Source organism: Anabrus simplex, chromosome 1 (assembly GCF_040414725.1).
Source record: "Anabrus simplex isolate iqAnaSimp1 chromosome 1, ASM4041472v1, whole genome shotgun sequence".
NCBI classification, from domain to species: Eukaryota; Metazoa; Arthropoda; class Insecta; order Orthoptera; family Tettigoniidae; genus Anabrus; species Anabrus simplex.
This window is the reverse complement of record NC_090265.1, coordinates 1,550,541,352-1,550,568,217: the sequence shown is the minus strand read 5'-3', so window position 1 is coordinate 1,550,568,217 and position 26,866 is coordinate 1,550,541,352. Positions and strand designations below refer to the sequence as shown.

The window sequence follows — 26,866 nt, the reverse complement described above, 5'->3', positions numbered from 1 at the left end:
GTGCTCAGAAAAGGATAAAATAATAACATTGTTTCGAGAGAAAACCATTCGCTTAGTCACCATCATCGTACAGTCCAAGTGAGTAGCCTTCAGTCGAACATTTTACAATATGTAATATACTACCTTGAGTGCACATATTTGTGTATTCGTATGTATTCTTTTGATAGTGTTTCTTCGATGTTATGTGTTTATGGGCTTATTATTGCATTTTCTTTGTCACATTATGATAAAAGGTATCGTATCAGCAATATAGGAATTACACGCGACGACGGAGAGTGAGCACTATACGCGTGACGTCACAACTGTTCGTAGCAGGCCTCTATATATCAAGATGGCCGTGGTGCTACAGACTGTTCCGGGTCGGAGCGGAGTCGGTTATGTTCGGCTTTGCGTGACGTCACGCGTGGTGCTAGATGGCGGTGAATCTTAGGCCTCCCTTTGCCCTATCTGTTGATAGTAATACCGTTGCCTACGAGATACACAAGGCCGGGAAATACAGCACACTAGACTCGTCCTCGAGATACTTCCGACAAGTGCCGCTAGAGTTATCTTTACTGTTCTGTCTCGCTCGCTCATTGAAACACGTTCGAATATGAAAAACTATAAAAATTAATTAAAACTAGTAATTTCAGAAGGCAACAAACAGATATGAGATCAAAGATAGACCAAGAGCAATTGTTTGACTTATTTTCTACAACGTATTTCTTACAATGTGCTTAAACGAAATAAGTAATTCACGAAAGAAGCAGAGAAATCTGATAGCGAGTTTGTCACTTCTTACTGATTCCTTTAATTATGCCTCAGAGTATCCGATAAGCGGATCGAGATTGCGGTCATAAATAACTTAGGGTTTAATCGCCCTTTCACCGATTATCAGCGATCCAATCTATTCCTCTGCACATCTGATGTCTTGACATTCGTATTGAAGCCGCTGTTTGGTGAGCGATGTTATGCCCGATTCGCCATTAGAAAATCTTATGTAATTTTTTAGCGTCTTCTGATACGGTAGGGTTAGGCAGTGCAAGGATCACAGAAATCTGTAACTGGTAAGTGCTTTCCTATGCCAGAGGACGCAAATATTATGCGTCGTTTCACCGTATTTCTCTTTTTTCTTCCCGTAAAATTAAATTTGTGTTCGCCTCTGTGGTGTAGTGGTCAGTATGATTAGCTGTCACCCCCGGAGGTCCGGGTTCGATTCCCGGCCCTGCCACGAAATTTGAAAAGTGGCACGAGGGCTGGAACGGGGTCCACTCAGCCTCAGGAGGTCAACTGAGTAGAGGTGGGTTCGATTCCCACCACAGCCATCCTCGAAGTGGTTTTCCGTGGTTCCCACTTCTCCTCCAGGCAAATCCCGGGATAGTACCTAACTTAAGGCCACGGCCGCTTCCTTCCCTCTTCCCTGCCTGTCCTTTCCAATCTTCCCATCCCTCACAAGGCCCCTGTTCAGCATAGCAGGTGAGGCTGCCCGGGCGAGGTACTGGTTATCCCCCCCAGCTGTATCCCCCGACCCAAAGTCTGGCGCTCGAGGACACTAGGTACCCTTGAGGCGGTAGAGGTGGGATCCCTCGCTGAGTCCGAGGGAAAACCAGACCCTGGAGGGTAAACGGACGAAGAAAGAAGAAGAAAATTAAATTCGTTCTAACAGGAATAAAGCTCCTAAATTACCAATTTTAGCATGCTTTTCAGTTTGGTTTGCTTTTTGGTCAAGTTCAGACACCGTAAAACTTTTTTTCTGATTTCATTACCCGTATCCCACTTCTCAATTTACAGATTGTTTTCTGTAATCTGGTATTCAATTTTCTCACCCGTATATTTTTTTAGATTTAACAGAGATACTCGTAGACTTTCCTTGACATAGAACGAGACCTATACTCCTCATTCGTCTGTAGCTGACGTATGTTCATCGTTATCTGTATCGGAACTTTTACTAAATTTTGATGTCAATACGTCATTTTTGGGAGCTGGACGCTTCCTGCGTTTGACATTTTCCTGTTTGTAAACAGGATACACAATGAAAACAGAAGGAAGTTTAATTGATATGCTTACAATGAAATCTGTTTTATGAGAATATTTGCTAGTTACCTAAAGAGATCCTACTATATCACCTTGCCTAGAAATAGTTTGCTTCCATTTCTCCCTTAAACCGCACTCGGAAGGGAAACTATGGAACGTCAATTTTCAAGCTTTTTTAGTGTCATCCGAAATACAGAGAGGTACACAACAGTGCACCTTCTCCTCAACCTCACACTCACCGACAGAAACCATATTCACAATAAATTGCACAAAATCAACACCGCATCGAAATTACTCCGCATATCGCAATGTTAAAGTCCGACAAGAACAGAACGGAAACCTGACATCTAGCGGCCAAATCGTGAACATGGTCGGGCCGCTTTTTCAGCGACAAATTAGTAGCTAATGAAACTTTCCTAACTGTCTTTTACTGAATTTTCAAACATATAAATCTGCATTTTAAATGGAAAATCTGAAATTCTGCATTTAACTTGAAAATTATGAAAATGAATATTCATTAAATAAAATACACACTCGTCGGACCTTGTACTCACACTTACTTGTTACCTGCTTACTTACACACACGTTATTTGAAGGGCGCCAGCTGCCACTCAGTGCAGCAATAATAGAATGAGACTCTTGACTATCTCTAGGGTGTGAGGTAATAAGCTTACTTTTGACAACATACCATATAAGTTCTGGGAAAAGGAGATTGGCGTTCGGTTTCCCCATTAATTTTGAGGTTAAGATATTTTACTGTCATTGAAATAAAACTATAAATTCGTTTGATAGAACAAAATATATTCTATAAATAATATATAAAAATTAGTGAGTCTTGTTGCGATAAAACAGATGAGAATATGAAATTATGGCATTGCAACTGAAAGAAACTAGGCATGAATTTGAATTCTTTTTGACCGGACATTTAACCATTTATACGAAATATTTCCCTCACTGATTCACTTGTCTGTACCTTCAACACTTTGAGTGTAATTACGACGTATTCCTTTGATCTGGTGTTTACTGTAGATGTGTCACGCCTAACTTGGTGATACATCCTTGTGACTGCTTCTTCTCCATATCATCTGGCTTCCTTGTAAGTCAATATGGTATTACCTTTTGGCAGGTCCAGGGTTGCCCTCTCTGACTCCATGGTAAGCCCTTGCGTCCGTGTCTTCCACTAAGTGACGGACCAACTTTGGCCTCACTCTCTCAATGACCAATGATTAATGGCTCACTGAGTCTTCTCCATCTCTCGTTCACACTCGTTGACTGACCGACTGAGGCCTCTTCATCTAGTAGACTTCTTCACTGTACTGCTTCCGTTTAAGTAATGACTGACGCTACAATATGCTCCCAACTTTTATAGACGTTGGTTGACAAAGCTACGTAATCTCCAGAAATAACAATGACATACTCCCACAACGCCTCAAACTGTTGCATGTAATGGTGAAATCCCCTGGGGCGGCTGAGTCTCAAAGAAAGTGAGCTCAGTGCTAACTAAATACGATGACGTAGCCATGACGTGGCAATGACTTGGCAGAATCGCCAGTAGTATAGCAATATAACGACGTCACATCCACATCTGATACATCGAAACTCTCACTGTACAGGTATTTAATGTTAATCTACATATACGTATATATGCATACACTCAATTACAAATACGCATGCGACAAGCTTTGCGTAATGGAAATGAATAATAATTATAACAAAATAATAGTAATCTCATAGATAAAATAATAATAATACGGACATAATAATAATAATAATAATAATAATAATAATAATAATATACATATTATCTTGGTAACGGGATTTGAACCGTTACACTATGTCCCGGCCTTATATATCTCGTATTACACACAATCGAATGAATATTAAGTTTAAGTTTGTTGTGCCAATTTACATTTTGCTGTATTCTGTTAGTCTTTATTCTGCTTTTGCACTTTAGCAGATGGTAGCGGTCGCACTTTTCCTTACACAGTGTACAAACACAGTCATCTGTTGGGTTGTGGAATTTTGTCTTTGCGCATATTTTATGGTGGAAGCCATGTATTGCATATCTTGTTATGACATGTCTTTGCTCTTGAAGTTGTTTGGTCCAGTTTCGATCGATCATGGCGTCATTTCCGTAGAATTCGAGGTCTATTTCCGCGCGTTTCTTAAGAAGTTTTTCCTGAAGCTCTTAGAATGGGCCGGTAGATGGCAGTGGTGGATTGAGCCGTAGATCCTCAATGAAGTAGGTTTCCCGTGCCAGTACATAAACAAGTCTGGAGGGTGTCAGTTTACCTACTCCTAGGGCCTTCTTCAGGAATCTTGCTTTGACCCTTTCTATCCTCTCCAAGTCACCGATTGTCAGGTTGTCCCATATTATTTCGATTCCGTATAACACAATTGGGGTTATTGCGGTCTTGAATAAAGTCATCGCTGTGTTAAGGGATAGCATAGATATATTCTTGATATTGTGGATGGCTCTGATTGCTGCTGTTGTTCTGTCTATGACGTGGTTATTGAAGGATGTCATGCTCGTTTGGGACGTGATGCCCACGTATTTGAATTTCTTGACTATTTCTAGTGGTTTATTATTTAATGATATAGCGTCGTCCTTGGCGGCCTTGCCACATTTTCTCAACACCATCTGAACTGTCTTTTCCTGGTTAATTTCAAATTTGTTATCTGAAGCCCAAGCTTCTAACTTCATCAATGTCGACTGTAGTTCTGCCTTTGAGCTCGATCCCAGAGCCATGTCATCAGCGTACGTTATTAGAGTAGTCTCAGGGAAGTCCGTCATTACTTGTGTGATATCTGCCGTTGCTACGTTGAATAGTAGAGGACTTAGGGGTCTCCTTGGGGTACCCCATTGTTTGAATTACTTTCCCGGATGAGGATGCTCCATCTTCAATTTGGATTAGGTTGTAGTCTTGGTCTCAACGATTCTCACGAGCGTGTTGTCACCAATCATTTGTTTTAATTTTCCTATCAGGATATCTCTGTCGATAAGATCAAAAGCCTTCTTATAGTCAACAAAGACGACGTAGTACTTCCCTTTTGGGTGCCTCAGTGCCTCTTCAATTTTTTCTTTCAGGCATGCTGCGGCTTGTAACGTGCTTTTTCCTTTGCGGAAGCCTAGTTGATATTCTGGTATGAATGGGTCTATTTCGTTGTTCAGGCGATTCGCTAGAATAGTTGCAAATGCTTTGTATAGATTGCTTTCTAGAGTTATACCTCTATATGAGTCGGGGTTGTCAGTTTCTCCTTTCCCTTTGTACAGATCAGCGTTGCCGTTCTCCAAACTTCCAGTATTTTGCCTAAATTTAGACATTTGTTGAATAGTTCTGTCCAAAGCTGTAGTAAGTGGTCTTGAGTACTTTTTAAGTGTTCTGTATATATGTTGTCCGGTCCTGCTGTCTTCCCCTTTTTTCCTTTGCTGATTACCATTTGTACTTCCCCCGTGGTTAGTCTCATTTTGTGTTCTGGATCGATAGAGTGGTTTGCGGTGTCATCTTTTGCTCTGCTATCCCTGTTTAGAAGCCCTGAGAAGTGTTTTTTCCATGTTTCCATTGGCATTTCCCTCGCTCTACACTCTTGCTTTTTCTTGAGGGCCCGAAATGGATCCGTTTCTGCTTCGACTACAAGCTTCTTGGCTTCTGCTTCCAGGTATTCAGCTCGCTTTTCTTTTAGAAGTTTTCTGTAATTTCTTCTTTTGATGGCATATGCTTCCAAGTAATCAGTGGTCTCCATTTTTCTGGCTGAGTATAACGCGCGTAAGGTGTCTTTTCGTGCTATGTAGCACTGTCTGTCAAAACATTTTTGTGCTCTCCTTTCTTTCGCAGGCAAAGCGGGTTCATGTATCAGATTTGTAGCGATCTCTACTGCTTCATTTAGGTTTCCTCGAGCTACAAGTGCTCTTGCTTTTTGTAGATTCGGGTGGTCTTGCAGTTTCGTTCCATCAATATTTCTTGAAAGTGTGATGCCCTTATCATCGGGGATTAGTGTTTTCCGTGAGTCTTTGTGTTCAATTTCTGTGCAGATGGGTATATGTTTTCTGATTAGCGTTGACCCTGAGGACCATAGACCTTCCTGTTTCTTTATTACACACAGTCTTTGCCTACGAGATATACGAGGCCGGGGAGTGTGCGCTAGTTCCGAGCATAAAAACCGTCCCCAACCAAGTTCGCAGTACCGCCGCCAGATGTCTCGACATCGTGCTTTAGTTTGCATGTGCTGTTGTGTATTAACATAAATGGTGAAAAGTGTTCTTAATACATTTACGTATAAATTTCACTTATTGTTAGTGTTCAAATTAACTCCAAGTAGATTTAATATACACTATAAAATATTGTATATCGTACTGTAAGTCCAGTTCGTCAAAGAAAGGAGAACATTGGAGTTTTCAATCGTTTCCTGCCGATCCAGTTTTAAAGCAGAAGTGGAGAATTGCTATATCCAGACAGGGGGGCAAATTAGGTTCCCTTTGGTCGCCTGGGATGTCGTCGATGGTCTGCAATTTACATTTTAAATATTGAGACTTCAGTTTGTGGGCTACAGGTTCATTAGATCACTTCACTGCCTCCGACTTAAGCATCAAAAGACACTTAACAATGATGTCGGCTTTTCGAATGGAGAAATTGGAATAACATGCCTCATTAAAGAAAGGCTCCATTACGAAACCATGAATTTAACATGCGTGGAGGAAACGTTAGGATCCCTTATCATAGGTGAAATGGCTATCAAACCCAGAGTACCGGTACACTATAATCGTAATCTTGACCAACAACAGTTTTGGAATTATTTGATGGGACCCTCGAAGGTAACCTAACTGATCAATTTGCGATTATTGTATTTTCTTTCAGATGTACTATTTTAATAGTCCTAAGATATCTGCAAGTTTTATATTATCTTAGACGCTATTGATATTTATAATGACACCATGCCTCTTTAGAGAAATCTGTCATTCTGGAGTTTTCTTCCTTGTTCGAGTTGTGGAAGAAAATTCCAATTGTGAATCATGTTTGGGACACATATCCTCAGCCACTACTGACAGTCCGCTGATGTGCCTCATTAGGATGAAAAATCATGGTGTATTACGCTACTCCTCAAGAAAATTTGTTTACTTTCTGCAAAATATGTTGAATTTTATGCGTCACTCCTTACGTTATCTGGGCAATACGAATTTAGTTCAAAACCTTAACTTTTTTGTCGTTCCAAAGTTCAATGTTAATTCAATCAATCAATCAATCAATACTGATCTGCATTTAGGGCAGTCGCCTAGGTGGCAGATTCCCTTTCTGTTGTTTTCCTAGCCTTTTCCTAAATGATTTCAAAGAAATTGGAAATTTATTGAACGTCTCCCTTGGTAAGTTATTCCAATCCCTAACTCCCCTTCCTATAAATGAATATTTGCCCCAGTTTGTCCTCTTGAATTCCAACTTTATCTTCATATTGTGATCTTTCCTACTTTTATAAACGCCACTCAAACTTATTCGTCTACTAATGTCAATCCACGCCAACTCTCCGCTGACAGCTCGGAACATACCACTTAGTCGAGCAGCTCTTCTTCTTTCTCTCAATTCTTCCCAAAACAAACATTGCAACATTTTTGTAACGCTACTCTTTTGTCGGAAATCATCCAGAACAAATCGAGCTGCTTTTCTTAGGATTTTTTCCAATTCTTGAATCAGGTAATCCTGGTGAGGGTCCCATACACTGGAACCATACTCTAGTTGGGGTCTTACCAGAGACTTACTGACTTTTAACATTGCTGCAGCATTTTCATTTATCATTAGTTCCTTCTGTAAATGAGCCACCAATGAATGTAAATAATTATTGCTTAATTCTTGTTTTTAGTTTCAGTAGGTTTTGAGAACAAATTGTGCTGTGTGCATTGAAGAGACATCTCTTTGCCTTTTTGGGGGAATTCATGTCACTTTCTTCAAAATCACCAATGTAATGCTTTCTTTTTTTAGACTTGCCAGGAATGTTAGAACTAGTATTGGGAATGTTTTCAGTGGATGGAGCATGCTGCTCAGTTATCATTACTTTCAATTACTGGAAGTGAAGATGAAGTGCAAGGGGTGTTTCGACTTTTAGGTGGCTTATGATGCCTTGAATGTTTGTTCAGGTGTTCTGGAAATTCAAAAACAGTTGGAACTGATCCTTTCAGAGGAAATGGATGGCCAAACCTCTCTTTGTCGAAGCAGCTAGGTTCAAAATGCTTTGAACAAAATTTACTAAATTTTGATGGCTGAAAACCCTCTATCTTCATATTCATGATCCATTTCTTCAGCAATTTGGGGTCTGAAGGGAAACTGAAATAAGTTAATAACATAATCAGTTATGCTTAGTGGGTGATATCCAGCAATGTATCCCACAATAACCCACTGTTATTCCCCCTCCCCAAAACATTTATATCTTGCATTAAATAAATTATGATGTTACTTCATTTGAGTGGCTTGGGACATATTGGCCATCATTCCCTTATCCTCAGGTGTTTGTTGAATTTGTCTGATAACCTAGTGTGTGTAACTAGTTTTTAAGGTCTAGGATTCAGGTAGGTTGGGAGGGGGGCTTTAAACAAGGTACCATCCTGGTATTTTCCTGGAAGGAGTATTGGAAAACCACTACTCTAAGGATGGCCAGTCAGCACCGGGATTCGAACTTTCTATCTCCGGACATCCGGCTCAGCCGCGTAGTCATGATGCGCGACTTATGGCTGTGCTGTGAGGTCCAGAAATAAATTTAGGCTACCAGGTAAAACGATTATGCCAAAAAAGTTCAAAGTAAGATATGTCCACGATGTAGTTATAAGTCATAACTAAACTATATGTACCAAGGCCTAATATTTCATTTGGTCCCAACGGTACAAGTAAACGTGTTAATATCTATGTATGGGAGAAGAGTACAAGTCATTTTCTAACTTATACTCGTTTTCCCTGGCAGCCTAGATACTGTACGAAATCAAGACAGTGTCTTTTCAGTTACAGATTTTAATCCTTACCCGTGCAAAGATATCTTACGCCCCTTTTCAAATCTCTGACTGCAATTGTAAGCAGAGCAAGAAGTGACTATTTTTGCTATATTCTTTCAGACTGGTGTAATTCACTTATCACATAAACGAAAATACGTATTTTTTATGTTTGTAACACATCAAGATTGCATAGAAAAGGTCTGGTTTGTGGACAATCCTTGAAATCTCCCCGCTTACACCGATGGCCCGCGCAATTTACGATAGGTGCCCAACATCAGCTGATTTGTATCTTGGCGCCACGTTCTGCTGGCAGCGCCCAGCGCCCCCTCTATCTATTTGTATGCTCGAAGGTTGACCCTGAGGACCATAGACCTTCATGTTTCTTTATTACACACAATCTTTGCCTACAAGATATACAAGGCCCTGTGGCGCTATCTCTGATCGCGGACTAAAACTACTAGTGGCTTGGTACCGAAATATTCATCATCTGTCTTATTCAATTCTCTTTGGTATTATTCGCCGCTATGTTTTGTAAAGTATAATGTGATGTAAGCTATATAAAGAAGTGTTTTAACATTAAATTCAGTGAAGACCCATTGTAAGACTTCCTTAACCCTAGAACTGCGGACCGTCTTTCTGGAAGACGGTGCACTGTTTCGTCAAGTGCGATCGACTTTCTGAGAGACGGTGTCGTTCTTCCATCGTAGGTTTATAATTGTTCACCAGATGGTAATAATACAGATACCAGCTGAATACTTATACTTTTATCTTCAATATTGAAAACCTTTCAAACACAAACATCGGTCTGGACAAGTTTATTTAGCTGTAGAAGTGAAAGTACTTTCACATGTTCTTAGAATCAAGATGGCAGCCCGCTTGTTGACGATTCTGAAATCAAGCGCTCGATTTACGGAGATCTTAGTGACAGTATTGATTATGACAGTGGTTACTGTTTTAATTCCAACGAGAAAATTATTCCTGAAAGTAGTGAAAGTAACAACGAAGTAAAAGGTGCCTCGGAAGTAATGGAAAATTCCAATGACCGGAATGATGTTCAAGGCGGAGCAGGTTATGTTGTTATTGGCAGTACGTCAATATTTAAAGAAACCAGCGAAGGGATAAGTGTAAACTGTTGATATTTGTGTAGATTGTTATAAGGAATTTGATCACAACACAACAAAGAAGAAATTGACCTTAGAAAAGTAGGTTAACCTGTAGGTTAAAAATTCGTGAAAAGAACTCAAAATTCGTTTTGATGAAAATTTGAGTTTATATTTTGCATTCGAAATAAGAAGTGGAGAACTGTGGAGGTAAACGTAAGAAAATACTTGTTCGTTTCAGAATATCATGCTTCAGAAATAAATTATCTATCAGAAATTCCTGTTTGAGCAAAATATTTCAACAGTTTCCTTTGTCCGAAACATTTTTTAAATTTCATTTTACGATAATTAGAAATCGTGGCAAAAATTTTCATTACTTGTATAATCTTCATTTAGATCAGTCTTTTAGCTTTCTGTTGGTATATAATATGGATTTATTAGGATTAATATGTGATTACAGGCTTGATTTTATTTTCATGGTGTATATTGAGAAAAATAACCGCAGCATTTGACAGAAAAACCTTCAGCAGTTCTAGGGTTAAAATATGTTCCTGCGTGCAAATTGAGAGACACCTTCACATGATTCACAGTAGGGACCGATGGTAGGCCTATTATTAACACTGCTCACAGGATTCCCTTGTCGCCAAAGCTACGTCTCTCTTCGCACATCGCAGTCCACAATTTTTTCGGCTGGGTGGCGCTCATCTCATCGCATCCCCAGTCGGCCCAAGAACAAGCACAACGGGCAGACGCCTAGTTGGCTGTCGCCTCCCCTCAACATGGCGTCTTACTCCTGCCTCATCAAGAATGTGGACACCACTCACTCTCCCTCCGACATTCGCACTTGGTTATGTGACTACGGGGTCGCTACGAAAGTGATTCTTCGCCTCCAAGATGCTGCTTCTGGTCAACCCTCACCGGACGTTGTGGCCTTCTTCCGTCATTACCAAGCAGCGGAATCCTTCACCCGTGACCGGGAAATCTATCTCTTTGAGAAATTGCATACAGCTCTCCCTACTCCTGCCCATATTCTGCAACAACTGGCCTCCGATCCTAACTTCCCTATCAAAGTCACATCCCCCGGTAACGCTCCGTCCACTCCTTCCAACAGTTATTCCTTGTCTCCTATTGCTGCTACTACCGCTACTACTACTACTACTACCGTCACTACTGTCACCACTTCTGTCCGTCTTTCTCCGTCTTCTACTACCGCTCTTCTCACGTATAGTCATCCCTCTCCTATTCTGTCTGCCCCCTCCACCTCCCTATCTCCCACCATCACCCGATCTGAGATGTGCCCTGCCCCCTTCACGGATTCCCCCGCCGCAGCTCCGCCACTCTCCCAGGGCAATGAAGACGCCTCCACTTCCACTAGCCGACTGCATCACCTTCCGAGCTGCGTCGTCCGTGGGATTGACCCTGCCGTCACCGCACAGGATTTTCTTCAAGAGTTGCAACAGGCAGGCGTTCCAGCTCGTCGGGCGTTTCGCATCTTTAATGATGATGGCCCGACTTACATGCTTCGCCTCCAACTTTCATCCGTTGCTGCTATCGACCATCTCATCGCTACTGGCCTCCGTTTCCGTCGACGAACGTACCGCGTGGAGCCTTCTCGCTCCCCGCCTCGCACCGACAAAACCCCCTCTCGCACACCTTCTCCTCGCTCTCCATCCGCCTCGCCACCCCCCCCCCCTCCGCCGCCTTTTGTCCACCCACCCGCTCCACAACTAAATTTCCTCTTACCCCCTCTCCAGATCATCGACCTCCTTCGCCTATTTGCCACCTCCGTCACCAATATGACCACCACCCTCTACTACCTTCTCTTGCAACATTACCCTACTCCATATTCAAACTTCCTCCCGCACCCACCCACTCTACCGTCTCCATCTATGTAATATGTTTATGTACTTCTCATGTAATATGCTTATGTACTCCTCACTCTATGTAGACCTTTTCGACATGCGCGCCCGAGATATGTGAAACTAAATAAACGTCCTGTTTTTCCTCTCCTTCGGGTGTTTGTAGGGGTTGGTTTTTTGCGGGGTGCTTTGCGGGTCTTCCCTGGGTCCCGGCTTGCTGTGATGGCACCCCTACGCCACCTTCACTCATAGCTTTCCCCTTCGGTATGTACAACAAATACCTTCCCTCAATGCTTTGCGCTGTAATTTTTCCTTTTCTATGGCCGAAGAGCTCCATCGATAAGCTGGTGGCCCGCTTTCCCCTTCAGGGGAAAAATTGAAATAACCTTTATCGGATCGGACTGCTCACACCTCAATCAATGTCACATTCTCAAAACCAAGGATGAGAAAGGTCTATGAAAGAAACAATCTAGCCCATACCAGAAAACACAGTGCACTATAAACACTATATCTAACCAGAAACTGAACAGATGTGAGGAGTGTGATCAGAGAACAGTGACTGTAACTCTCATTACAAAACTTTTAAAACCAATACTCGACAATGAAGCTCATAAAATTGCAGATGCTCTTGACTTGGAAAAGAACTTCAGGACAAAGCATTTAAGTTGGAAGATGTTAAAAATGTGAGTGATACGAGCAGTGATCACGGTAAGCCATTTTAATGTATTGCTTTTATTATTAATTGCACTTGACTTCGCTTAAAATAATTCGATATAACACTTAAATGTGCTTTACTTTACATCCAATCACTCTAAATCACATTTAGGTGGTCCTAACTTCATTATTAATTGTAGTTTTTACTTTAAAAACCAACATGTAGGTACTAATGTAGGTCGCGCGAACGGCATAGCACAATGTCGAGATCTCTAGCGGACGTTCGTAAAACTATTTGCGACCCGCATTTCTACCGGTCCACTTCCCGGCCTTGTATATCTCATAGGCAACGGCACAATGCAGCCTGTGGCGCTATCTCTGATCGCGGATTAAAACTAATAGTGGCTTGGTACCGAAATATTCATCATCTGTCTTATTCAATTCTCTTTGGTAGTAATCGCCGCTATGTTTTGTAAAGTATAATGTGATGTAAGCTATATAAAGAAGTGTTTTAACATTAAATTCAGTGAAGACCCATTGTAAGACTTCCTTAAAATATGTTCCCGCCTGTAATGGTATTACACAACACCTCGCTATTCCTCGCAATTTTCCCAATTTGTGAAAGATCTCACCTGCGGAATGTTGATTTCGACTAAAAATGGTGGATTGAATAGAGTTAATACAAGGTATCTAATGTACATAGTAACTAAATGAGTAACGAACTAGCAATAATGTTCTGTTGGGCAGTGCCTACGGTTATATTGTAGTAAGTAAATATTTATTTTAGTAGTTTGATCATTTGTGCACTGTTAAATATTATGTTTAGAACAAAGTACTTCTTCCCCTTTTCTATTGCAAGTTCCTACAATTTATGGCGTTTGTTTCTTTGGCCGAATTCTGTATTTTACAAAAGTATTTTATAGGTTAGTTGGTCCACTGGCGACAGTTTGTTATTACTAAAGCAAAGTATATTCGATGTCTGCTAGAATCTGTTAACAGCCTGGTGTGATGATCACTACGATACAACCCATGCACTCTTCTAATGCATGACAGATGTAACCAGGTTTGTAGGTTAATGGGCTTATAGGCTAATCCCATTGTTTTGCAATGTAAGAAACAAAATAACCCATTATATAGGTGAATTCTGTGGTTTTCTGCTGGTAGATGGGTAGACCTATACTGAATGTTATTTGGTGAGACGTTAGAAAGGCCTGTTCCTTTCATAGATTCCCTCCCAGTTTCCCAATGGTGGAACAGTAGCCCAGTATGGGTTGCTCTATTTATGTGGACTTTTTCTATGTCAGGCCCCTGTTTAGTTTCTGGTTAGATATAGTGTTTATAGTGCACTGTGTTTTCTGGTATGGGCTAGATTGTTTCTTTCACAGACCTTTCTCATCCTTGGTTTTGAGAATGTGACATTGATTGAGGTGTGAGCAGTGTTAATAATAGGCCTACCATCGGTCCCTACTGTGAATCATGTGAAGGTGTCTCTCAGAGGGTCGATTGGTGTGTTCCTGTCTGTAGGCTTGGTAGACTGATAAGCCTTGTGATACTGATACCACCTTCTGGTTCAGCAATGAAAGGTACAGGAAACTACTTAATTTGCCTAATTCGCCTCTGAAAAGACCCTCCAGGTCAGGGCATCTCAAACGACCAAAATCTCATGCATGCAAACTGAGGCGCAGAGTTCCTGTGCACAGTGCATTGGTCCCACTCGGCTCGGACCAACGCTTCGTCCGTGGGCTACTTGGCTAAGCTCAGCTCAACTCGGCTCGGATTTGGAGCGCTACGGAGCAAGTGAGGGAGACAGGCGTGGGAAAGAGAGACACAGCGCTATTGCTCCAAATCGCGGAGTGGGGGTCTCCACTCTGGTCAACCAAGCGAAGTCGTCTTTTGCACCGTGCACAGCGCAATGCACCCTGAGGTGCCCTGATCTAGGTTATCTGTGACAGCTTATATTTAAGCTGAAGACTAGACATCCCTATGTCAACGTTATGATAAACACAGCTACAATTCACCGTTCTATACCTGTAATATTAAAAGAAGCATTTTGACTGTTGGGGCTGGAAGGAGGAACATTGCATGGTATTGCCACATTCCTGCATTTCTTTCTCCTTCCCTTCGCTGCCTGCTCACTTATTTGTTTGTTCAGAGCACTGTGTTTCTTGTACATAACTCAGAAAAGGGAGGTTTGGCAGTTACGAACACATTCGTCAAGCATAAAGCTATTCACCGCTACACATGGGGTACCAGATCCATAATAGACTATATCTTAACCGACTTAGAATTCAGGAAATCTGTTAGGAATGTACGAGTTTTCTGGAGATTTTTTTATGAAACAGACCAGTGTCTGATCTGTAGTGAACTAAGTATCTCTAGGCCTAGGATAGAGAAAGTGAAATCTGTCTGCAAACGGATAAGGGTAGAAAATCTCCAGGACGAGGAAATTAGACAGAAATATATGTATATGATTAGTGAGAAGTTTTGAACAGTAGACAGTAAGCAGGTTCAAGATATAGAAAGAGAATGGATGGCTTAGGCCTACAGGGATGCTGTAATAGAAACAGCAAGGGAATGCCTAGGAACAACTGTATGTAAAGATGGGAAAAGGCGAACATCTTGGTGGAATGATGAAGTGAGAGCAGCTTGTAAACGTAAAAATAAGGCTTACCAGAAATGGCTCCAAACAAGAGCCGAGGCAGACAGGGAATTGTACATAGGTGAAAGAAACAGAGCGAAACAAATAGTTGTTGAATCCAAAAAGTAGTCTTGGGAAGATTTTGGTAATAACCTGGAAAGGCTAGGTCAAGCAGCAGGGAAACCTTTCTGGACAGTAATAAAGAATTTTAGGAAAGGACGGAAAAAGGAAATGAACAGTGTTTTGAGTAATTCAGGTGAACTCATAGTAGATCCCAGGGAGTCACTGGAGAAGTAGAGGGAATATTTTGAACATTTCCTCAACGTGAAAGGAAATCTTCCTGGTGGTGTTGCGAACAGCCAAGCTCATGGGGAGGAGGAAAATGATGTTGGTGAAATTACGTTTGAGGAAGTGGAAAGAATGGTAAATAAACTCCATTGTCATAAGGCAGCAGGAATAGATGAAATTAGATCTGAAATGGTGAAGTACAGTGGGAAGGCAGGGATGAAATGGCTTCATAGAATAATAAGATTAGCATGGAGTGTTGGTAAGGTACCTTTAGATTGGACAAAAGTGGTAATTGCACCTATCTACAAGCAAGGGAACAGGAAGGATTGCAACAACTATCGAGGTATCTCATTGGTTAGTATACCAGGCAGAGTATTCACTGGCATCTTGGAAAGAAGAGTGCGATCAGTCGTTGAGAGGAAGTTGGATGAAAACCAGTGTGGTTTCAGACCACAGAGAGGCTGTCAGGATCAGATTTTCAGTATGCGCCGGGTAATTGAAAAATGCTACAAGAGGAATAGGCAGTTTTGTTTGTTTCGTAGATCTAGAAAAAGCATATGACAGGGTACTGAGGGAAAAAATCTTTGCTATAGTGGGGGACTGTGGAATTAAGGGTAGATTATTAAAATCAATGAAAGACATTTATGTTGAGAATTGGGCTGCAGTGAGAATTGATGGTAGAATGAGTTCTTGGTTCAGTATAATTACAGGGGTTAGACAAGGCCGTAATCTTTCACCTTTGCTGTTCGTAGTTTACATGGATCATCTGCTGAAAGGTATAAAATGGCAGGGAGGGATTCAGTTAGGTGTAAATGTAGTAAGCAGTTTGGCCTATGCTGACGACTTGGTCTTAATGGCAGACTGTGCCGAAAGCCTGCAGTCTAATATCGTTGAACTTGAAAATAGGTGCAATGAGTATGGTATGAAAATTACCCTCTCGAAGACTAAATTGATGTCAGTAGGTAAGAAATTCAACAGAATTGAATGTCAGATTGGTGATACAAAGCTAGAACAGGTCGATAATTTCAAGTATTTAGGTTGTGTGTTTTCCCAGGATGGTAATATAGTAAGTGAGATTAAATCAAGGTGTAGTAAGGCTAATGCAGTGAGCTCGCAGTTGCGATCAACAGTATTCTGTAAGAAGGAAGTCAGCTCCCAGACGAAACTATCTTTACATCGGTCTGTTTTCAGACCAACTTTGCTTTACGGGAGCGAAAGCTGGGTGGACTCAGGATATCTTATTCATAAGTTAGAAGTAAGACATGAAGGTAGCAAGAATGATTGCTGGTACAAACAGGTGGGCACAATTTCAGGAGGGTACTCGGAATGAGGAGATAAAGGCTAATTTATGAATGAACTCGATGGATGAAGCTGTACGCATAAACCGGCTTCGGTGGTGGGGTAATGTGAGGCGAATGGAGGAGGATAGGTTACCTAGGAGAATAATGGACTCTGCTATGGAGGGTAAGAGAAGTAGAGGGAGACCAAGATGACGATGGTTAGACTCTGTTTCTAACGATTTAAAGATAGGAGGTATAGAACTAAACGGGGCCACAACACTAGTTGCAAATCGAGGATTGTGGCGACGTTTAGTAAATTCTCAGAGGCTTGCAGACTGAACGCTGAAAGGCATAACAGTCTATAATGATTATGTATGTATGTATGTTCAATGAATTTCCAAGTTCTTTGAAAATGTTTCAGAAAAAGCTAGAAAAACAATTTATAGGGAATCTGCCAGCTGGGCGACAGCAGTAAATGCAGATCATTGCTGATTGATTGACTGATTGATTAATAGATAAGATAGGACAAAGCTTCATGAGCATAATTGCCATATTACAGTACCTTCCCAATTGACATTTGGTGAATTGAGATCACCTGCTGCAATCACGTTCCTTGCAATTTTTCTTCCCACACAGATGATTAATTCTGCATCCGTGTCAGTGCAACCCTTTCTAGGTCTGTACACTCCAAAAACATCAAGTTGCCCATTTAGAGATGAGCCTTACACCTAGATATTCATGTTTCTCATCCTTAACTTTTTTGTAGGTTACAAACTCTTCTTTCACCAGAATAAATACTCCCCCTCCTACCATTCCTATCCAGTCTCTGTGATAAACACTCGAGTTCCGTGAGAAAATTTCCGCATCCAAAATATCCCTTCTCACGCATGATTCAACTCCTATTACAGTAGCCTATCTGGTTCGGTGAGGAAAGCACCGGTAAACTACCTCACTCTACATTTCCCTAGTACGCCTCTTCAGTGATGCCTAGGCCATCTATGATAGCTGATGGCAGAGCTGTTGAGGATCCAACCAGCCTTCAGGCTGAGGACTGAACATACATATACATCTAGTAAATATATATCTATTAAATTACTGTACTTAATTCTATTTCTTTCCTTACATTATTTCTCCAGTTCAATATTAACATTTTTATGTCATCCTTACTTGACTCCCAAATCCCCATATTCACTGCTCCAGGGTCCACTCTGTTTCCATGAATGTACCTCCATATAACTGTTCTAAACAAACCTCCTAACTTATAATGTACCACTGCGTTTCAAGTAAAGGTAACGTGAGCGCAGATCCCTATTTCCTACCCATCCATCAGGATCTACAAATCTCATTCCCAGTTTCCCCATAGAGCCTACCCACTCCATAGTCTCATTTAAATCCCCTATCACCTTCCAGTCAGCATCCCTCCTACACAGTATTCCACTGTTAACAATCTCTGCTTCCTTAAACTTCAACCCTGTTACATTGACCAGATCCCACACATCCCAGATTATATTGGTACTTATAACCAAATACAGTAGAGACAATATGCAACACTCAGCGAGATATCGAGGGACAGCTATTAGAGCTCTCTCTAGCGGATTGACCTGAGAACTACTGATTCTGTCATAAGATCATGTGTATTTGTGTGTGAAGTTTTTGGTGTTATTTATGCGTTTTCAGTGAGTTAACATAATTAAATAGTAGTGTGTGTCATTCCTTGTTATTTCCTGTCAACATGAGGGGAAAGGTATGTGCTGTGTTTGGCTGCAGTAACTATGAAATAGAGAAGAATGCACGGTCTTTCTTTCGTTTCCCTCGTGGCAAGAAAATGTAAGTAATATTGTGTTTGCATATATATTCGTCCAGTGACAAAGAGATTTTTTTAGTACTTCTTAATCTTCTGACCTGCTCGACACATATTTGAACTGGCTTAAAATATAATACGCATATTTTATTGTATAGTACAGCAGTTAACCTTCAATACCGATGTGTTGTTGTAGGTGTGATCCGTGGGTTTGATTTAATTCAGGAAAATACATATGCATATGAGTGTGGCTGGTTGTGTTCCAAGTTACCCCGTTTGGAATACCGTAATACGTTGTCAAGCACGGAAGAAAATATGAGTGATTTAAGAAATGTACATATTTTGTTGAAACAATATGATGATGCAAATTTGTTTTACCCTAATGTAATGGCACTATGGCAAGTATTGCTTATAGGGAAAGTTTGAATGTTTTTAAGGCTAAATTTATAGATTCTTCAAGTTAAAAGGAAAATTGTCCAGCTCTTAAATGTAAATTCATTGAATCGTGTGTAAGGAATGTGCGGATATTTTTGTTGACAAGTGTTTTAATATGATGATACATTGCTTTTAAACGAGAAGAAAGAAAAATCTAGCCTTGAAAGTTCAGGCCTGAAGATGGTTTTCCGTGGTTTCCCATTTTCACACCAGGCAAATGCCGGGGCTGTACCTTAATTAAGGCCACGGCCGCATCCTTCCACTTCCTAGGCATTTCCCATCCCATCATCGCCATAAGACCTATCAGTGTCGGTGCGATGTAAAGCAAATAGCAAAAAAAAGAAAGTTCAGGCAGGAATATAACGCATAAATGAAAGATCAAGCCCTATCACAGCAGTCCATTTCACATCTTGATTATATGTCTAATTGGGCCGATGACCTTCGCTGTTAGGCCCCTTTAAACAACAAGCATCATCATCATATGTCTAATTTCAGTCTTTAAATAATAACCTGTTAAATAATTCTTCTTTCATTTATCCAGAATTGCTTTAGCAACTTTGAAGTCAATATCTTAGTAACACTTTCTTTCTATACGTAATTTATTTATCCATTTCCATTGATATTTGAATTTAGCACGAATTTTCAGGTCAAGCCACTAGGAGCGCCACTTGCGACTGGTCTCCCAATTTAACAAGGCTAAATCTGGAAGTGTCGTGTAATGTCTCTACAGTATTTGTTATAACCTCCTTGTCTTATGTTGTTGGTACCAATATGAAAAACTAAAAGCTTGTCCTGGCCCTCCTCCTCTTCTACTTTCCTCAACATCTGCCTTAACCTAATTCCTGGATAACACTCTACCCTGGTTCACTTTCCTCCACATGTCTAACAATGGAATCCCCCATGACCAGAACCTCAACCCTACCCACCTCATTCGATCCTCTCCCCTCCTGGTCTGCTCTATCTTTCCTGACAGCTGCAAAAGCTACTCCCTCCTTCCTTTTCCTATCCTCTACTCTACATTTCCCATTTCTGCCTTTTTCTTACCTCCTACTTCTCCCTCTCCCTTGTAACAGTTCCCTGTTCCTCACCTTCGCTCTGCTGATCTACCTGCAGTGACTTATACTGATTTCTCACCTTCCCCTTAAAACATTAGCTCACCTGTCTTCTACAACTTAATCCTTTCCTTCCCACCCTTCTTTTACACCTACTGTATCTTGGACATTGTTTTAGAGAGACCTACTTTCATTCCTGCCCTCTGAGAGAATCCTAATTATCTCCCTCACACTTTCCAACTCCTCTCTCATACTCTTTAATGCCTGGTCATGCTCACAGTTCTTATACTTGGGTAATGCCAAACATTAGCTTACTTCATTCTATATTAATCTTCTTTATCTTTATTCCATAAAAAATTCATTATTTACTTCCTGAATATATAAGAATTTTGTAACAACGGTCCTCCCTTCTCTAAAAATTCCCAGTGATGTCAAACCTTCTATGGCAAAAATTCAGAACAACTTGAACATTTCCCTTGATAATGTATTCCATTTCCTTACTCCTCTGAATGAATATTTGACTCAATTTGTCCTCTTGAATTCCAACTTTATCTTCGTATCACGTTATATATTTACTTTATTTTGTAATAACATTGTGAAACATTGCCATCATTGTAATTACAATGTATTGCACCAAGAACCACCTTGGCCTGTGAGCCTATATTGAAATGAAAAAAATAAATTTAAAAAAATAAAAAGGGGTAATGCAAACGACAGGAATGGCAGATAAGTTAATCTGGGAAATATAGCCAAATCAGAAAGTGATGAAACCAACTAGAGGGAAGAATATTTCGAATGTGGTGCTGGTAAAATCAGATGAGCTCTATAAAGAAACTGAAGTAATGGATGGTTTAATTGCTCACAAAGCTGTTCTTTTTGCAGTTAAAAATAAATGCTGTAGAAAGGAAGGTTTTAAAAGTAGGACTATTAGGCAGTACCATATGGTTGATAAGAGTGGCATGAGAGTGTTTTTGAAAAGTAATTATAATTAGTGGAAAATGGTAAATGACTATGTAAACAGTCTTTGGGATGAGTTTAAAGCAGTTGCTGAGGAATGTGAAAACAGGTTTGTATCTTTAACCCTGGAAAGGTTGTGCTCGTTGATGCAACGTGAGAGGTGGCGTAGGGAACTTTTTGACCTCTATGATTGAACTTGCTCTAATAACAAAAGTTTTACATATCATATATTAATGTATTAGGTTTATTAACTTAGTTGAATGATATATAAAAAATAAATGTGTATATCCAGTACTTATTAGCTTCACTGCATATCAGTGTTTTAAAACTAAATGCTTGTCATGCATAGGAGTAATCTTAATTGAACACCTTACCTTACTGAATTCAACTGACAGGCGTAGAATCAGCTAACTACGTAATGCTATTCCTGCAGTATATCTCTGGGTGGGCATGTGGGGTTCCTTCCAAAAAAAATGATGCTACTGGAAATAATTATCCTCTTCATGACAATCTGTATCGTGATAAGTAATTTGTTTGCAAGTCTAATAACAGACCAGCACACAGATCTACAGTTACCACACTTAGCACAGGTTACCAAACAATATATGTACCGTATAATCCTGATTACCACCCGCACTTTTTTCCCCAAAATATTGGTTCTAAATCTTGAGTGCGGGTCGTATTCAAGCCATTCATTCTCGTAAATATTTACTACGTTTACATGGAGTATTGAAGTAGATTTGAATACGATTACCTTACTCAATATACCACATGTAAATGGGCATTCAGGTCTTATTGTGTTTTAGTTGTGTTCTGGAAAACAAGATCGATTTTTCTCAATACAATTACAGTGGCTTGTAAAAGCGAAATGTAAGGTAATGAAATACAGTAAATCAAAGAACATGGTAAATATGAAAGCGGATGCTCGATCGTCATTTGTTTCACAGGTGTTGCTGGCATGCTGGGTGCGTGAATAGTTGATCTCGCGGGATATCATATTTTGCGAGGGTTGAGACTGTTGGTTACGGAAGTCTACCTCACTCACATTCAAGTTCCGTATCTGTCCCGTGAATGTGCTGTCTCAATAGCAAGCGATGGATTCAAAACGGCGTCTGCGGTCATTTACTGTGCGTGAGAAACTTAAAGTGGTAAGCGAAGCTGAAATATACGAAAATCGTGCCGTTGGCAGAAAGTACGATATTGATGAATCGTGTATTCATGATTGGGGGAAGAAGAAGGAAAAACTTCCAAAAAGTAACGGCATTCCGCAGGCAGAGTGCAGTGTTTCCGGAAATTGACTCCACAAATTTGCGATAGAAAAACGTGAGTTAGGATATGGTATTTCTAGTGAAATGTGTCAATTGAAAGCACTAGAGATCTCAAAAGAACTCTAAACACAGGGTTTACTGCAAGCCACGGATGGATACAAAACTTATATCAGAGAAAGGGATTGTGCATTCGGAGATGTACGTCTATTTCACAACGTCTCCCTGGGGCGTATGAAGAAAAATTAACGGCCTTTCAGCGTCACATTATTCATTTGAGGAAGCAAAGTTCTTAATTGCTGTCGCAAATTGGGAATGCTGACCAGCCACCTGTCTATTTTGAAATGCTGTTGGAAAATACAGTGGATACGAAGGGTTCTAAAAGTGTAATCATCAGAACAGGTGGTAACGAAAAGCAATGATGCATGGTAATATAGTACGTATTAGCAGACGGGACCAAACTCCCTCCATATGTGGTTCTGTAAAGGAAAACACTTCCGAAAGGAAACTTGCCGTCCGGTGTTATTGTTAGAACACGAGTCCGACTGGATGGACAGTGCGTTAGTTGAGGACTGGGTGAAGTGCATTTGTCAACGTCGCCCGGGAGCTTTGTTACAAAAATGAAACATGCTTGCGTTGGACAGTCACCGAGGACATACAACTGACGCCATAAAAGGTATGATGAGGAAAGGAAAAACCAATCTTGCGATAATTCCCGGAGGACTCACTTCTATTCTACCGCTGTTGGCTATGTGCGTGAACCGGCCTTTCAAAACTGCACTGGAACAGTTGTACACAGAATGGATGTCTAATGGTGTTCACGCATTAACACAAACTGGACGAGTGAAGAGGCCTGAAGTGGGACTAATATGCAGCTGGATCAAGACTGCATAGGCGCGCATTCTCAACGATCTAATGTCCAAAAGCTTTAAGAAATGTGGAATTTAAAATTCAGTGGACAGTAATAAGGACGACTATTTGTGGAAAGATGCCAGCAACGAAAGTTCCTATGGTGAAACTTCAGATGACGACGGTGAATTATGAATGATCCGAGTATTGGACCGATTTTATTTACACAACCAGTATTTAAAAATTTGGAAAAAAGGCTTTCAATAAATCCACTAAGAGGTTCCCTCACACGTACCACAATAGAAATTTATGAATGTTCAGTTTTTTTTGCTATCTGCTTTAGGTCACACCGACACAGATAGGTCTTATGGCAACAATGGAACAGGAAAGGCCTAGGAATGGGAAGGAAGCAACCGTGGCCTTAAATAAGGTACAGCCTGAGCATTTGCCTAGTGTGAAAATGGAAAACCACGGAAAACCATCTTCAGGACTGCCGACAGTGGGATTCGAACCCACTATCTCCCAGATGCGAGCTCACAGCTGCGCACGGCCAACTCGCCTGGTGGTAATACTTATAATCACAAAGGAAGTTCTATTACTATTGATATAAAAGATATAAACAATCTTGCATAACTTGTCTCCGTTTCACATTGAATAGCAGTTGCATGCAATAGCACTATGATCCTTGCACCCTTGTCTCTTGCAGTTGGCACAGGATAGCTTCATTTTTCTGTCTCTGTTTATGGGACATATGTCACACCTCTGCCTCTTTTTTTTGCTGTGGTTCCTCTTTGCAAATTTCCCGTTCCAGCTCAGGAGTGCTGAGGAAGTATGTGATTTTAGCAGTCAGGGTCTTTGATAAAGAAGTTATTGAAGCTCTGTGCTGCCCATGTTCATGCAAAAGGCTCATAGAAAGGCTTCTCAAGTATTGCCACCTTGGCTGCCTAGATCCAGTATTAAACTGTACTGTGATTTATGGATTAATTCCACTGATGTTTAGCAGGAAGTAGAATAATGTGTGTGGCCATTTGTTACTTTTTCTGAACATGGTGTAAGATTCTTTCATCTCATCTCCTGTGTCTACACCACCTTTTATGCCATTGTAGAATGTAACCATGTATGTCTTTTCTGCAGCTCCAGAATCACGACGAATCAAATTGCCATAGTGCATTGATGGTAACACAAGAACCAGCTTCCCATTCTTGGTGATCTATGATACAAGCGTCCCTTCCTTTCTGAATTGCCTGCAAAACTTCTGCCAGGGGTCGATGACCTTAGATGTTAGGCCCCTTTAAACAACAAGCATCATCGTCAAACTTCTGCCAAAGGTATACTACTATACCAATTATCAAATATACATTCAAGATTTGTACAATCAATCTCTCCACAACATATGAAGGTGAATAGCTGACTTGATAAGGACTATGCGGCTGCTTACCAGCATATATTTCCATATGCAAAGTGCAGTGCATTTGGGACTCAACTAGGCAAAATACTTTAATCCCATACTTTGCAGGTTAATTGCGTTATTATTGTCGAAAGAGATCCCGTCCTCAGAAGGCTACCAGACTTTAATCAGTCATACAGTATTCGCTGACAGTGTAATTATTTTTCCAATTGTTCACAAACTTCTCGAAAAGTTCTAGGATCGGAGCAAGGCAATCACTTTTCTTCATCTCCTTTCTAGTATTGTCATCGAACTGGAGATATTGTAGAAGAAACTTGAACCTTTGTTTAGCCATCATGCATTGATATATCTCAACCCCTGTTCCTTTCTTTTAGCCCACAAATCTTCAGTGTTCAGATGAAGTGGACAAAGTTAATACAGATATGGTTAAAATTTGTAAACATTTTCGTAATACACAGGTAATTGATAGCAGCAGTTTCAAGAGAGCATGGCCTTCATCTAAACATTTCAGGTAAACGAAAGATAGCAAATATTGTTCTAGATTTTATTAATCATAAGATATGTACTGTAAAAAAGGCAACTCCCTTGAGTTATAATACTGACCAGGAAAACTAGTAGAAAGAGCCAGCTGTACTTCAAGCTGGCTCAGCCAACTAGAAAATGAAACTCAGGAAATTAAGGAATTTCAAGTTACCCAATTGCAACAGTCAATTTCTAGGGAGGAAGGGGGTCTGAGATTGCTCTTGGTAAACTGTCAGAGTGTAGTAAATAAACAATTAAAATTTAGTACATTGATGGAATCTTATGAGACTGATGTGGTGATAGGAGTGGAATCATGGTTGAGAGAAGGGGTGGCTAATAGAGAAGTATTTCCAGAAGGGTACACAGTCTATTGTAGAGACCGAGGAGATAAAAAGGGAGGGGGGGTGTTTATTCTGGTGAAGGAAACATATTGTTCACATGAATGGTTTACCGATGAAAGGGATGAAATATTAGGGATAAAATTAATTTGTGATAATATGAAGGAGGTGGGAATTATAGGAACATACAGGCCTGGAAGAGAGGAAAGAGACATGGAAATATTTGAGAAAATAATAGATTATACTCATAAAAACAATAATAATGATGTGGTAATAATTGGGGGAGATCTAAACTTGCCTGAGGTGGAATGGAATGGAGCTGCAAGTGAAGCCCATGAACAGAAACTGGCAAATAAGTTAATTTGGGAGGGAGGATTTACACAAGTAGTGCAAGAACCGACTCGTCTCAATAACTTACTAGATGTATTCTTGGTTAAACCATGGGAAATTGTTGATAAAACTGAGGTAATTGAAGGAATAGGTGACCATAAGGCTGTAATAATGGATGTAGGACTGATACCAAAAAGGCTTAATAAGAGGGTCACACAAGGCAAGAAATTGTACAGAAAAACTAAAGTTGATGAATTTGGGACTTACCTTAAATCACAATTCAGTTGTTGGATAAGTGAAGGGAGTAATGTGGATACACTTTGGGCTAAATTCAAAGGAATCGTTTGGGAAGGAGAGAAGAGATTTGTACCTGTTAAGAAGGGTAAAATGACCTCAGACCCTGTTTATTATACAAGGGAAATAAGAAAATTAAAAAGAAAATGTAGAATAGTAAACAGGAAAATCAAAAAAGGTAGGGAGAGTAGAGAAAGTAGAAAACAGCTAATGAGGGAACTGAATAGAGTGAAAAAGGAAGCAAAAGAGAATTATATGAATGGCATTCTTCAAGAGCATAATGACCACAAAGGGAAATGGAAAAAGCTGTATTCATATATCAGGAATCAAAAAGGAAAAGGAATCCAAATTCCTACAATGGTGGGAGAAGGGGGTGAACACTATTTAACAGATACTGAGAAAGCAAACCTCTTTAGTAGGGAATTTAGAGATTCAGTAGATGATTATCAGGAGTTGGAAACCGAAACAGAAGTTACAGAGGGACAGACACAGAGGGAAACAAGAAGCTTCTCATTCACAAATGAAGATATTTTCAGAGAAATCCAACTGCTTCAGCAAGGAAAAGCAGCAGGAAGTGATCAAATTACTGGGGAGGTGATAAAGACAATGGGGTGGTACATAGTGCCTTATTTAAGATTTCTCTTTGACTATCTCATAAATAATAGTGTAATACCAAAGGAATGGAAGGAATCTATAATAATACCAATTTATAAAGGAAAGGGTGATAAAAGGAAACCAGAGAACTACAGACCAATCAGCCTGACCAGTATAGTTTGTAAAATACTGGAGAGTTCAATATCAAAGTACATCAGA

The 26,866-nt window shown here is 40.3% G+C and overlaps 1 protein-coding gene across 2 annotated transcripts in view; it reads left to right on the top strand.

Moving 5' to 3' along the window:
* The first annotated feature begins 13,256 nt into the window (after window positions 1-13,256).
* LOC136880296 (zinc finger protein OZF) overlaps window positions 13,257-26,866 on the top strand; it is a 130,482-nt gene continuing 116,872 nt past the window's right edge. The window contains exon 1 of one of the 2 annotated variants that reach the window (XM_068229139.1): window positions 13,257-13,362. The gene's annotated coding sequence lies outside the window, so the exon portion shown is untranslated. Of the gene's footprint in view, window positions 13,363-13,400; window positions 13,520-26,866 lie in introns of those variants that run through there. The other variant, XM_067153291.2, reaches the window with a different exon arrangement.